General features: G+C 49.2%; 1 protein-coding gene across 2 annotated transcripts in view; it reads left to right on the top strand.

Moving 5' to 3' along the window:
• PLA2G12B (phospholipase A2 group XIIB) overlaps window positions 1–13,828 on the top strand; it is a 164,749-nt gene that overhangs the window by 117,013 nt on the left and 33,908 nt on the right. The gene's annotated exons all lie outside the window — the stretch shown is intronic.

Below are 13,828 nucleotides of genomic sequence, written 5' to 3'. Positions count from 1 at the left end.
ATGGCCCACTGAGTGCCTGTACTCCACTCCCTGGCCTCATTGCACAACTCCTGGCAGGCGCAATGTACTCACACTATGCAACCAGTGAAATCCACAATTCACCCATGCATGCCAACGTAGAAAAGCATGCAGGGGCTCAAAGCGCCCCGTGAGTGGGCATCCATGTACGGCATGTCACCATAGCCGTACTGACGCAGCACAGGCATGTGAAGCTACAATACATCAAAATGAAAATCAAGAACACATGACACAAAACAACAGTAGTCCCCCATCGCTTGCCACCAGCGCAAGGCAACATCCAAAACAGCATCCTGAGGGGGATTGCACCAGCCCTGTACTCATGCCAGTAAACAAACCAACCATCAGCAGAAGCATGTACCACACAAGTCGGCAGAGTGACTGAGCAGCCAGGCTCATCCCAAGAGGGGCCGATGGGAGCTGCAGGGCACAGATGGCATCAATACAGAAGCTATTCCAATGGACATGACCCCAGTCCCCCTCCAACAAACGCACGCAAACACAGTCACCTGTGACCAGCCACATTCTGAACAACCCATCATTCCACCAATCGACCTGGCTGACAGGCACCAGTCGGCCAAAAGCCAATCCCCCGCCCCTGAACAGCACATCATGTAAACAGTCACAATGGCAGCCCCTATCCGTGACCATACTGTGCTACGTAGGCAAACGCGGCCAGTACTGTACCACACAACTCAACTCAGAAGCCGGAACACAATGCAGATCATCACGCAATACATACCGCCACAAAGCGAAAATCGCCACATCACCTGCAAAGAACAACGCAACACGACAAATATCGGAATACAATTTAAATGCACATCCAAATGACAAAGGCCCCACAGCAATTTTCAAAATACCACCAAAACAACCATCATCACCGAGGGCTGCATCTGCAATAATTGACCGGCTTCCACTTGTGTGACGCCCTGTACCATCATGGCACACAGGGCCTACATCAACGTTCCAAAAGGCAACATGGAAGCGGCAAGAACCGCAGGTCCGTCCCATGAGGCAGGCACTAGTCGAGCTGAAAGGCCGAAATGTTGCACCTAGCCACCAGTACAGCGTAAGGGCATGTGGCCCATTGGCGATCGTCCCATATGATCGAAATGGTGCTCCACTGATTCACCCGAAGCTGCAGGAGTCGAGAGTAAAAACCATCTGGAGGAGTGGCGTAGAGATGGCATCTGCAATAGGGCAGGAGATACCTGTCACCCAAAAGAAACACAAATCAACCGATTGCATTACGGGACTCATGATGCATTACAATCTTCATTCAACACACCAAATCCACACCCATATGCATGCTAGCCCACTCCAAAGGAATATACACACCCCTAAATCAGTATCGAATCATAACGAAACCAATCGAGCTAAATACACCATTGTCAACGTCGGTTACTGTGCATGCGTCCGTCAAGATAGAACCCATGACATGGGATTAGTAACGTGCCTAGACACAAGTGTATGAAGGCGCGTCGAGACAGGGAGGATCCGACAAGGGCAGATAGACGTATGTCCCACTATGGCAGCCTTGCATCACATAACGCAGGGGAAGGGGAGTGAATCAAAAAACCCATGTACATGGCAGACCCTAAACGGAATCATCAGTCCATGCATCCACACATCATTCCCTCATCCCGCAATGAAAACGCATGAATATTCACTCACATAATATGTGAAACTTCCATCGCGTCTGTGCGTAATGCAGTCCGCAAAAACCACTGTGCCCCTGGCCGGATCTGTAGTGTTGTGAAGCAAGATGGATTTGGGAACGTCCTGCCTTATCGTCCACTACGCTGTTGCGCATCCCATTCAATTCATATCATTCATTGCCTGCTCGTTATGGGCCATGTCCCAAGGACATTCTACAATAGAACGTTACATTTCCAGCCAGACCTGTGGGCGTATCCTCGCCGCTACTTCAAAACCCAAAATGCTGGCCTTCGAATTCCTCACTTGCAACATTACGTCGAAAAGGCTTCTGTGAACGCTTGCATTCACAATTACATCAATGTAGTGCGGCTGTGTGTCATGATGCTAACTGGCTGCAATCACAAATGGCACGCCACGCCCGTCGGTGAAGTACGTTACTGTGCTGCATGAGGGTCGGCCATCGATCGAGCCCTACATACCACTGACTCTTCACAGGTATGTAAGCGGCTGCAATCATAGCATGTGTAACAATGGGAGCATAGCATGAAGATCAGTCAAAGTACATCACACTGCCATCGGGATTTGATACATGATTCAAATCCCAAGATGCCATGCGGCCAAATGCAGCCTTACGTGCGGGACGTGCTCGGCCAGAAGGGATTGCATCTGCCACAGATTCATTCAATCAGCACAGGTGGAGGCCATACAGGCCGACAGCACATATATTGCAGACCCAAACCCCTCCCACAACCACTCCCACTCCAAAATGCTACCGGCAGGACTAGCGATGTTGGGCCTGGGGTACCAGATAGCACTGCAAGTGCTACAACTACAAGAAGACGACGAACAACAACAGGTACAACAACCGGGCGCACAGGGGAGACGGAGGAGAAGGAGGAGGAGGAGGGCAAGGCAGGGTCAGCAAGGCCCACAAGCACTGCCACTACCACCACGCAGGCGGCCCGCAATCCCACGCCTCCGAGCCGATCCGTTCAACCTCACTGCTGAGCAGATCCACACCCTCTACCGTTTGGACCGGGACACCATAATCGCCATTGTGGACATGACACATGCTGACCTCGTGAGCATGATAGATAGCCCAACCGCCATCCCACCCCTACTGAAGGTGGTGTCTGCACTCCACTTCCTGGCCACAGGCACCTACCAGCACACAGTGGGACAGTTGCATGGCATTTCACAGCCACTGTTCTCACGGACACTCTTCCAAGTGCACGATGCCCTCCTGAAGCACGCCGACGACCACATCACACTACCACGCACGTACCAGGAGATTACCAACGCTAAAGTGGGATTCCATGCACTTGGCGGCATCCCGGGTTGCATTGGTGCCATCGACTGCACCCATGTTGAATTGGTTGTCCCACATGCCATGGAGGTCCAGTACCGCAACCGGAAACAATTTCATTCAATCAATGTGCAAATGGTGTGTGACTCCAACAAGATATTTACGCATTGTTGTGCCAGATTTCCAGGATCTACCCATGATTCTATGGTCCTGAGGAACACAAGAATACCACGCTACATGGAGCGACACGCAGGGCACAGATCCTGGCTACTCGGTGAGTCTCATTCCATGCATGACATCGTGGCCCATTTGATGCGTCAATGACCTTGCAGGGGGGGGGGGGGCTACTTAGCACTATCATTCCACTGACACCCTTTATTCGTCTCATACAGGTGATGCCGGGTATCCACTGAAGAGATGGCTCCTTACACCAATCCGGAACCCACAGAACGAGCATGAGGAGGACTACAACCATGCCCACTCACGTACCCGTGTGGTCATTGAACAGGCATTCGGCCTACTGAAGGCTCGTTTCCGCAGCCTCAGCAGGTCTGGCGGGGCACTCATGTACAGCCATGAGAAGGTTTCTAAGATGGTCATGGCATGTGTCATGCTGCACAACATGTGCATACGTAGGAATGTGCCCATGCCCCCTGACGCTGTACTGCATGCACCTGAAGATGATGATGATGATGAGGGTGGGGATGTGGAGGCACCTCAAGGAGTCCATGAGGCACAGGATGTACGTGCAATCCGACAGAGCATCATAGATGCATGCTTCTAGCAACCACGCATGGTGCCTATTACACGGAAAGGGGACCTGTGGCACTGTGTGTGTGTAGTACAGGCACATTGTGGACTGTACGCCTATGAAGGCCTCGTACGCAAATATCAATGTCCACACATGTCATTGGATGATAATGAGGTGCTGTATTGTTAATGTGATTAGATTTATACACCCTATGGACCCGCCACCCAGTGAAGCCCAACACACCCCCTCCACCCTACTACCTCCCCCCCCAACACCAGTGTCCAAATATGCATGCTGTCCGTGGGTAGACGCTATTGCAAGCCCCCTCTACGGGTATCAGGGGCACCCCTGCCCGTGGAGCGCAGGTTCCTGCCAGATCTGCGTTGGGGGCTGCCCTGGACGGAACTTGCCACGGATGATGTCTCTGCCTGCTCGCGTCCATGCATGTCTCTGAGGGTTTGTGAGAGCTCCGAGAGCACACGGCGCACAGCAGCAAGTTCAGCACAAACGTCTTTGGACGTCGCATGCAGTTCCCCCCTCAGGCTCTCGGTGCTTTTCTCCATTTGTGCTCTCAGGCTCTCGGTGCTTCTCTCCATCTCTCCCCTGAGGCTCTCACTACTTTTCTCTATTTGTGCCCTGAGTGTCTCGGTGGATGTTTCCATGGCTGCCCTGGAACCCCCGCATTCATTTGCATGGTCCTTGAGTAGCGTGGACGCTTCCTGCTGTTGCTCGATCAGCAGGTCGAGGGACTGTTGCCTCTGCTGGGCCATGGACATTTGCGGTGGTGTGACAGGGGGGCTGCTCAACACATGTTGCCTTGGCACAGGACTTGTGGGGGTTGGCCAGTCGTCGTCTTCAGGGTGCCCCTGCGTGGTTTCGTCATGGTGTAGGGGATGGAACATGCAGGGGGATTGGGAAAGGTCATGGATGGTACCTACGTCGCCAGCACTGTTTTCCGTGTCGGAGCATGCTGGCATGACAGCTGTGTCACCTATGGTGCTGCTACCACCAGAGGCAGTGCCATCAGATACGTTCTTTGGGGGGACCTGTGGTGCTGGGGTTGTGGACTTGCTGGCTGCTGGGGTGCCTGTTGCAGTCCCCTCCAGTGTGCTGCCACTTGATTCCTGCTGCTGCCGTGTCTTGATCCTTGCACCTGAGGTGGAGGCTCTTGGGACGTTGGTCCTGGCCCTCTTTGCAGGCGTGCTGGTAGGGGTGTCCTGCAGCTCGTCGTTGGTATCGGACCCTGTGGTGGAGTAAAGAGGGGCGAGCGTTAGTTATGGGTCTGTCGGATTTGGAATGGCAACGTATCAAATGCATTGGGGTGGTACATGAGGCTGATTTGGGACTGGGCCTTGGAGGTGGTCTCATTTTCGTGTGGATTGAGGATGCATTCATTTGGCTGCCTGCAGTTAGGGGGTGCATGCTGCACATGTAGGGGTTGTTTATGGCTTCTTGATTGATTTGTTTGTTCATTCTGACTTTTAGAGGGCGCTGTCAGGGCAAAGTATGTATTGCACTATGGGGTCACATGGTACTGCACATGTTCGTGGTTTGTGGATTTCGCATTGTTTCTCTTGGCCAACCTACCTGATTCTCCGGATGTCGGCACTCCTTTCTCCATCCCTCCGACTCCCTCTATGCTCTCCATTCCTATGGTGGAGGCGCAGATTTCCTCCCAGGGGGTCAACTTGATGGGCGACTCTGAACCCCCCCCGGTAGCTGTGGCGATGTTCCTGTTCGCAGAAAGTATGCTGCGTACGCGGATCCGCAGGTCGTCCCACCGCTTGCGACATTGCTGTGGCGTGCGGGGTGTTGTCCCCACCGCACTTACGCGCTGTGCCACCAGGGCCCATATGGCCTTCTTGTTGGCAAGGGCCGTCCTGGTCATTTGACTGGAGAAGACGACGGCGGATTTTTCCTGGAGGGTCTCGGTGAGCACGGTCAGTTCCTCTCGGGAGAAGTGTACCTGCCGCTTGCGGTCACACGCTTTCTTGGCTACCTTTCCCATATTTATTTTTTTAACTGGGGTTGCTAACGGGTTGGGATGTGTGTCAGGGTCGGATTTTTTATGGTTGTGTTGGGATTCGGATTTTATAGTTGTGCGGCGTGCTGTTTCCCGTTCCGGCCACATGCTTTTACTTCCGTTTCCGTATATTTACGGTGGCCGTAATTTGCGGTGCACGCTCGTTACGGTGACCGCTCATTACGGTGACCGCTAAGATGGGTGGCGGTATTGCACCTGGTGCAGCGTACGGCGGTGGTAAGGGCCGTTTTGGGGTCATTTCCGCCATCGCAGCCTTTCGGATTCCGCCATGGCGTAATGCTCGTGCCCGATGGGTCGTGATTGGCCGCACTTTGCTCCTTCGTGCAATGGCGGAAACGCTATTTACGCTGTTGCGGTCCGGTCAGTCACTTTCCGCCAGGGTCGTAATGAGGCCCATTGTGAATTGCGGGACGGTGCAGTGGTCTGAACAGTCAGTGTGAATTGCGGCATGGTGCAGTAGTCTGAACAGTCATTGTGAATTGCGGCATGGTGCAGTAGTTTGAACAGTCATTGTGAATTGCGGGACGGTGCAGTGGTCTGAACAGTCATTGTGAAGTGCAGTGGTCTGAACAGTCATTGTGAATTATGGCATAGTGCAGTGGTCTGAACATTCATTGTGAATTGCGGGATGGTGCAGTGATCTGAACAGTCATCGTGAAGTGCAGTGGTCTGAACAGTCATTGTGAATTATGGCATAATGCAGTGGTCTGAACAGTCATTGTGAATTGCGGGATGCGCAGTGGTCTGAACAGTCATTGTGAATTATGGCATAGTGCAGTGCTCTGAACAGTCATTGTGAATTACGGGATGGTGCAGTGGTCTGAACAGTCATTGTGAATTGCGGCATGGTGCTGTGGTCTGAACACTCTTTGTGAATTGCGGGATGGTGCAGTGGTCTGAACAGTCATTGTGAATTGCGGCATGGTGCAGTGGTCTGAACAGTCATTGTGAATTGCGGGATGGTGCAGTGGTCTGAACAGTCATTGTGAATTGCGGGATGGTGCAGTGGTCTGAACAGTCATTGTGAATTGCGGGATGGTGCAGTGGTCTGAACAGTCATTGTGAATTGCGACATGGTGCAGTAGTCTGAACAGTCATTGTGAATTGTGGGACAGTACAATGGTCTGAATAGTCATTGTGAATTGCGGCATGGTGCAGTGGTCTGAACAGTCATTGTGAATTGCGGGACGGTGCAGTGGTCTGAACAGTCAGTGTGAATTGCGGCCTGGTGCAGTGGTCTGAACACTCTTTGTGAATTGCGGCCTGGTGCAGTGGTCTGAACAGTCATTGTGAATTGCGACATGGTGCAGTGGTCTGAACAGTCAGTGTGAATTGCGGCATGGTGCAGTGGTCTGAACACTCTTTGTGAATTGCGGGACGGTGCAGTGGTCTGAACAGTCATTGTGAATTATGGCATAGTGCAGTGGTCTGAACAGTCATTGTGAATTGTGGGATGGTGCAGTGGTCTGAACAGTCATCGTGAATTGCGGCATGGTGCAGTGGTCTGACCAGTCATTGTGAATTGTGGGACGGTGCAGTGGTCTGAACAGTCATTGTGAAGTGCAGTGGTCTGAACAGTCATTGTGAATTGCAGGATGTGCAGTGGTCTGAACAGTCATTGTGAATTATGGCATAGTGCAGTGGTCTGAACAGTCATTGTGAATTGCGGGATTGTGCAGTGGTCTGAACAGTCATTGTGAAGTGCAGTGGTCTGAACAGTCATAGTGAATTGCGGGATGCGCAGTGGTCTGAACAGTCATTGTGAATTATGGCATAGAGCAGTGGTCTGAACAGTCATTGTGAATTGCGGCATGGTGCTGTGGTCTGAACACTCTTTGTGAATTGCGGGATGGTGCAGTGGTCTGAACAGTCATTGTGAATTGCGGCATGGTGCACTGGTCTGAACAGTCATTGTGAATTGCGGCATGGTGCAGTGGTCTGAACAGTCATTGTGAATTGCGGCATGTTGCAGTGGTCTGAACAGTCATTGTGAATTGCGGGATGGTGCAGTGGTCTGAACAGTCATTGTGAATTGCGGCATGGTGCAGTGGTCTGAACAGTCATTGTGAATTACGACATGGTGCAGTGGTCTGAACAGTCATTGTGAATTGTGAATTGCGGGATGGTGCAGTGGTCTGAACAGTCATTGTGAATTGCGGGAGGGTGCAGTGGTCTGAATAGTCATTGTGAATTGCGGCATGGTGCAGTGGTCTGAATAGTCATTGTGAATTGCGGCATGGTGCAGTGGTCTGAACAGTCATTGTGAATTGTGAATTGCGGGATGGTGCAGTGGTCTGAACAGTCATTGTGAATTGCGGGAGGGTGCAGTGGTCTGAATAGTCATTGTGAATTGCGGCATGGTGCAGTGGTCTGAATAGTCATTGTGAATTGCGGCATGGTGCAGTGGTCTGCACAGTCATTGTGAATTGCGGCATGGTGCAGTGGTCTGAATAGTCATTGTGAATTGCGGCATGGTGCAGTGGTCTGTCTGAACAGTCATTGTGAATTGCGGTCTCCAGCCCACTGGTTATTGTATTGGTACAGTTGTCTTTCCATTTATTGTACACTGGAAGAGAAAGTAGTTGGTGAAAATCATGCATTGAGCGTGCATTCCTAACAAGGAAGGTATGTTCTGCTCTCATGCTGATCTTGAGATGTCCAGGGGAGATGTTAGGAGAGTTGCGCAGGACAATGGATGTCATAAGGTCACACTGAGGTGTTCAGAAAATTGTCAGCCATGATCAGGGCTTCAAAAGAGTTTAGGAAGAACCTGTTTTTAGAAACTATGAGTTTGAAGGAGGAATGCCTTGGAGAGTTGGCCATTGAACAGCACAGGTAGTTGTGTGTATGAGAGTGAGTCCACGGCTAGACGTGTTCGGTCTTTCTCTGTGTATCAGCAAGTATCCCCCTGTACTAGAAAAACAAAGGAAGGATGGAAAGGACGAAGTTAAATATGACCTTTATTTGAAGGGTGGAGAGAGCATTTAAAGCCATGAAAATCATTGTCACTCAGGCACCTTGTCCATGGGAGGGTATTGGGTACAGCAACACAAGTCAACAAAATCCATAGGTAAGGCCACTGAGATTTCAATCCCTCCTTCTATATGATGAAGCTGGAGGGAGTGACTTAAAAATGCCCATGAGGCTTTCACGGTTGAGCAGTTTAGAAGTTAGTCACAGTCTTCACTGGCTAAGATAGCGGCCCCACTCCTGCTTTGGGAGGCTGAAGTCTGGCTGGTGGGTGACTGAGAGGCTAGAAGCTCAGCAGGAATAATGACGATGGATGGGGCTACGGTGTGTTTGACATCCATTATTAGCTTAGTGCAGGGCACAATTTTGGCCTATAGTCAACAGTCTATTACATTCTATGACACTCTCTTAAACCTAACCTGAGAGCAGGATCTAAACACCTACGGTTCAGAAAACAGAACTCTTCCAAAATGGTGCTTTCCAGACCCATAGAGGGTATGGGCTCCCCAAGGAAGAATTGTGGGACTCATGTTCCGCATCAGGTGGGACAGGGTCCCATATTTTTCCAGAATAATGTAGGCCACTTGTAGTGTCAGTCTGAATTTACTTTCTTAATGTGACAAGACATTTTTTATTTGCCATCCAGGGAAAAGCAAACATGATAAGTGTTAATATGTGGCTAGATTGACCGACATTTGATGTATGCCAGGTAATACTTGGTTAGACTGGCATACATTGAATGTAGGCCATGGAAAACTCTTGTCATGTTGGCTTTACCTTTGATGCACAGTAACTGTGTATCAAGGGTAAAGCAAACCTAAGGGTTATTACGTAGCAAAACTGTCCTACATCCACTGTAGGACAGTGTAGCCACGTAATAATACTTAACTCACCGTTTTTGCTTTACCCTTGCTGAACAGGATTGTGCATCAAGGGTAAAGCAAACAATTGGCATGCCTCCAGCGGCCCCCACACACACACAAACACTTTCACCTGTGCATTTACACATCATTCATACATTTGTAAAAACAAACACCAAAATACATACAACGAATCCACCCATAACTACACATTACATTTTATACAAAAATCCTACCTGCATGCACCCTACATGAGCTTTCGTTGCAGAGCAAAAGGGCTCTGCAAAAAATATACACAGTGGCGCTCCTGCTCAGACGAAGGCAGCACAGTGCCCTGTCCAAATAAAGCCTAAATATGTAGCAACCAAATAAAGCCTCTTGGGGCGACAAGAAACCGAAACATCTCCCCTTACCTTAGAGAAGGGGACCCGCTGTGCCAGCCATTAGAAGAACTGGTGAAGCGAGCGTACCATCCGCAAGGACCTCAGAGATCCGTCTTAAATGTAATGCTTTTTTATGTGCCCATTCAAAGCGACAGATATAACTTTTTTATCACGTATTCACGTGTGCACACTAAACACGGCTTTTTAGAAAATATTGATTCAGATACAGAATCTTGCTCTGGTTCAGAAACGCATATTTTACAACTTGAAAGAAAACTGCTTCTTATTTTGGTTTTGATGTTTTAATTACGCCAGTGGTTCTGATTAAATTAAAATAAATAAAAGCAAGACAGGGACCATAAATGCATGTGACAGTTACATTGCTTTTATAAAAGGGGCGCATGAGGTGCGGCTCTTTACTTACAGTAAACATTTAGCGCTGCATTATGGCGCATGCTGTGTAATATTGTGCACGCCCACCGTGCAGCAGTGTAATGACCAGTGTGTGGTGGCAGATTTAGGCGCATGCTGTAAGGGCGCCACAAGAATGAGAAAAGTGTGAAAGAATGCACCACTGCATGCCTCGCAGAAAGCAGGGTTTGCCTTTTAAAGAAAGGTTTTTGATATGTGCGTTGCCTGCATTCATAATCTGCGCATTACTCCTATGCTGGTCTTTCACGTCCCAGTTGGATCTAAGTAAAAATGGCGCTTGTAAAAGACAGACGTTGCTAAAGCCCACCCGTAAATGCTGCTCCACACAAACTCGCTCTTATACTTCTCCCCTCTTCCCCATGTCCATTTCCAAGGGGTCGGGGGTCTCGCCCCCAGAACCACCTGCCCACTGAACTGCCATACAGCCCCTCCCTCGGCCTCTGCTCCTAACCCCATCTAGCCTGCATTTCCTCGCTGCCTCCCGTATCTCACTGTCGTTGTTCTGGAGAGTACAATAAGGACACTCCCCTTTCTAGAGCTAAGCTATGACCTGACCCTCCCCTCGGGCCAGTTCCTGCCCAAAGCAGGGCCCAGACACAAGCCCTATTGGGTGCTCGCCCTCTCCTCAGATCATTAGATTAAAAGAAAAAAGACGCGCTCCTGTAAGCATACCGAGCGCCTGACTTCTGGTACTTGGGCGCCTAACTGCCAGTCCCTCCCCAGTCACACATTGATTGGCTGAGGCAGGACAAGAAGTGAGGCGGAAGGACGGGAAATCAGGCAGAGGGGCTCCTGTAAGTGCTGCCGGCACACCTGGAGCACAGTTTTTTATTTTTAGTCCCACCCAGCCACTCTTTCATTGGCTGGAGCAGGACTTTAACACTTCCTGGTGGTGCTGTGAGGCAGCGCGAATTCAAAAAAAGTTAAGTGAGACCCTTTGTTTCTCCTCCAGCACCCTTTGGCCCCTTTAGTTGCCCCAACTCCCTTAGCTGCCCTATACCCAATTGCCCCTTTTCTTGATCCCCAGTTCTTTTTAGCTCCCTCTGTTGTCCCTTAACTCTTTTCGCTGCACCAGGCCCGTTTTGCCCCCTTTCCTGGCCCCCTGTCCCATTTAGCCCCTTTTGGTGCCCTTAACCCTTTTAGCTGACCCAGACACGTTTTGCCCCTTTCCTGACCCCCATGCCCATGTAACACCTTTTGTTGTCCCTTAACCTTTTTAGATGCCCCAGAGCTATTTTGCCCCTTTCTTGATCCCCGGTCCCATTTTACCCCTTTTCGTGGCCCTTAACCATTTTAGCTGCCCAGACCCATTTTACCCCTTTTCTCGACACCCAGTCCAATATAGTGTCTTTTGTTGCCACTAGCACATGTGCTTGTTCCCTTTAGTCCCTGTTACTGCCCCGTTAGCATCATTTTGTTGCCCCATACCCTTTTTTGTTGCCCTTATCACCCTTTAGCCCCTGTTCTCATCACAGTCCCTTTTCTTGCCCCCAAACCTCTTTAGCCTCTTTTATTGCCTCAATCCCTTTCCGTCCCCAAAGCCCCTTGTTTGACCCTGACACAGGTAGATACAACAGGCTTTGACATACAGAGAGATATAACACATGGAAGAGACACATGTACTTAACCAGTGACCATGTGCATTCATCAGAGGGATGACTGTGCTGCCTCTGAAACAGGAAACAGGAAACAGGAAACAGGAAATGGGAGTGCAATGGAAGGCAGAGTAAATAAGTGCAAGGGGAGGGACTTTTGATGGATAATACACCTCTGGAAGGTCCAGGTGTGATTTCCTGTCTCCAGGGTTCCATGACTTCATAATTGAAGACTGTGATGAAACATATGGACATGGGGATAACGCCCTTGCTTCTGGAAGTGGGATCAATGCTTTTAGTTCAAGAGTGTTCAGGTTTGCGTACATTTTATGTTGCTGGCAGTTTTGTGTCGAATTTTTGAATTTTCTTACATACTTCCGAGGGAGGAAAATGTGTCCAGTCTAATAAAGGTAAAAAAGTAAACAATTGTTTCTCCCATTTTAACTAAATCATTGATTCTGTGTGGTTCGGGGGGGGGGGGCACACGGCTGTATTAGACATCTTGAATTCTCCCCTTTGAGGAGACAGTGATAGAGGTTTGGAGCCACGTTGTTCCATCTGTTTTCCCTTGGGATTCCAGACCGCAGCCTCTATTGACATAACCCAAATAAGAGGAAAATCAAGTAAATTCCATAACTGGGATATTATTCCATAGCCATGTCAACATTTCCTGTTAGGAAACATTTCGTAAGTATGAATAATTTTGACTGTTCAGCTAATTCGTACCAATCAATATTGGTAGGGATATTGATATATAACATCTTTAGACATAATTAAAATGTATCCAGTCATTTAACTGAAAACAATTCAGAGGGGTACGTTTTACTGAAGTAAAAATTACCAAAAAATACTGAACATTTTAAATGAATATATGTATATGTGGTAGTGGGATAAGGTGTTAAAATGGGTGGGGATGGGGTTAAAATGGTAGGAAAATGGGGAGGTTTGGGGGGACCCCTGAACCCCCCAAATAAAATAAAAAAAGGTATTTTTTTGTATTTTTTACCTTGGTAAAACTACCTACTCTTCTACTTTGGTAAAATCACATATAACCGATTAAAATAGGCAACATTAAAACCAGTGCAAACGTAATACTTCAGAATTTATCCGGATCTGAAGGATACTGTAGTATTGTACCTATCTATTTGCACTGGGTGCACACAGTGCTGCTAGTAGAATACAGCTATGTCATATGGAATGTGATGGGACCTGAGGGTTCCAGGAACTACAGTTGGGAACACAGGATGGGAGAACCTTACTGAAAGGATGTCATCTGTTTAGCTCCCTGTCCCTTTCTATATAACTAGCCCTGTAACTCTGTAATTTATAAATAAACTCACTCCTTTTATATATACTGGTCTCCTGTGCCTTACCTGAAAACAGATGTCTTCTTACCATCCCCGATACTACAGATACTCTCCTGCGCCAGATGCATGTTCAAAAGATGTGATTACTGTGTCTCTGCAGGAGGGGGAATGCAAAATCTAGACTCATGCCTTTTTAACCCGCCGCCGCCCCCTCCTCCCGTCAATGGGACAAAAAAACGTAGGGGCTGTCTGACAAACTGCTGGTGCCCCCTGCTGGTGGCAGCCTAGCTGGCCACCTAGTGGTAGAACCTGTCTGGTAACTAGATGCTGGGTAGCCCAGGACACTCACAAGCCGGCGTGTCTTGCTCTTTAAAGATGCTGGATCATGAGGGTTTCACGCGTGAGGAAGTGGAGTCATTTCATTTTGTGCAAAGGAGCTTTATTGCAATCTGGATGTGCCTGGAATTGTCTTTGTGCAGTGACTCCCCATTACTGAGACCGCT

This window comes from Ambystoma mexicanum, chromosome 8 (assembly GCF_040938575.1).
Source record: "Ambystoma mexicanum isolate Mex_15411 chromosome 8, UKY_AmexF1_1, whole genome shotgun sequence".
Lineage (NCBI taxonomy): Eukaryota > Metazoa > Chordata > Amphibia > Caudata > Ambystomatidae > Ambystoma > Ambystoma mexicanum.
The sequence above is the reverse complement of the archived record's forward strand: the minus strand, read 5'-3'. Positions and strand labels throughout refer to the sequence as shown.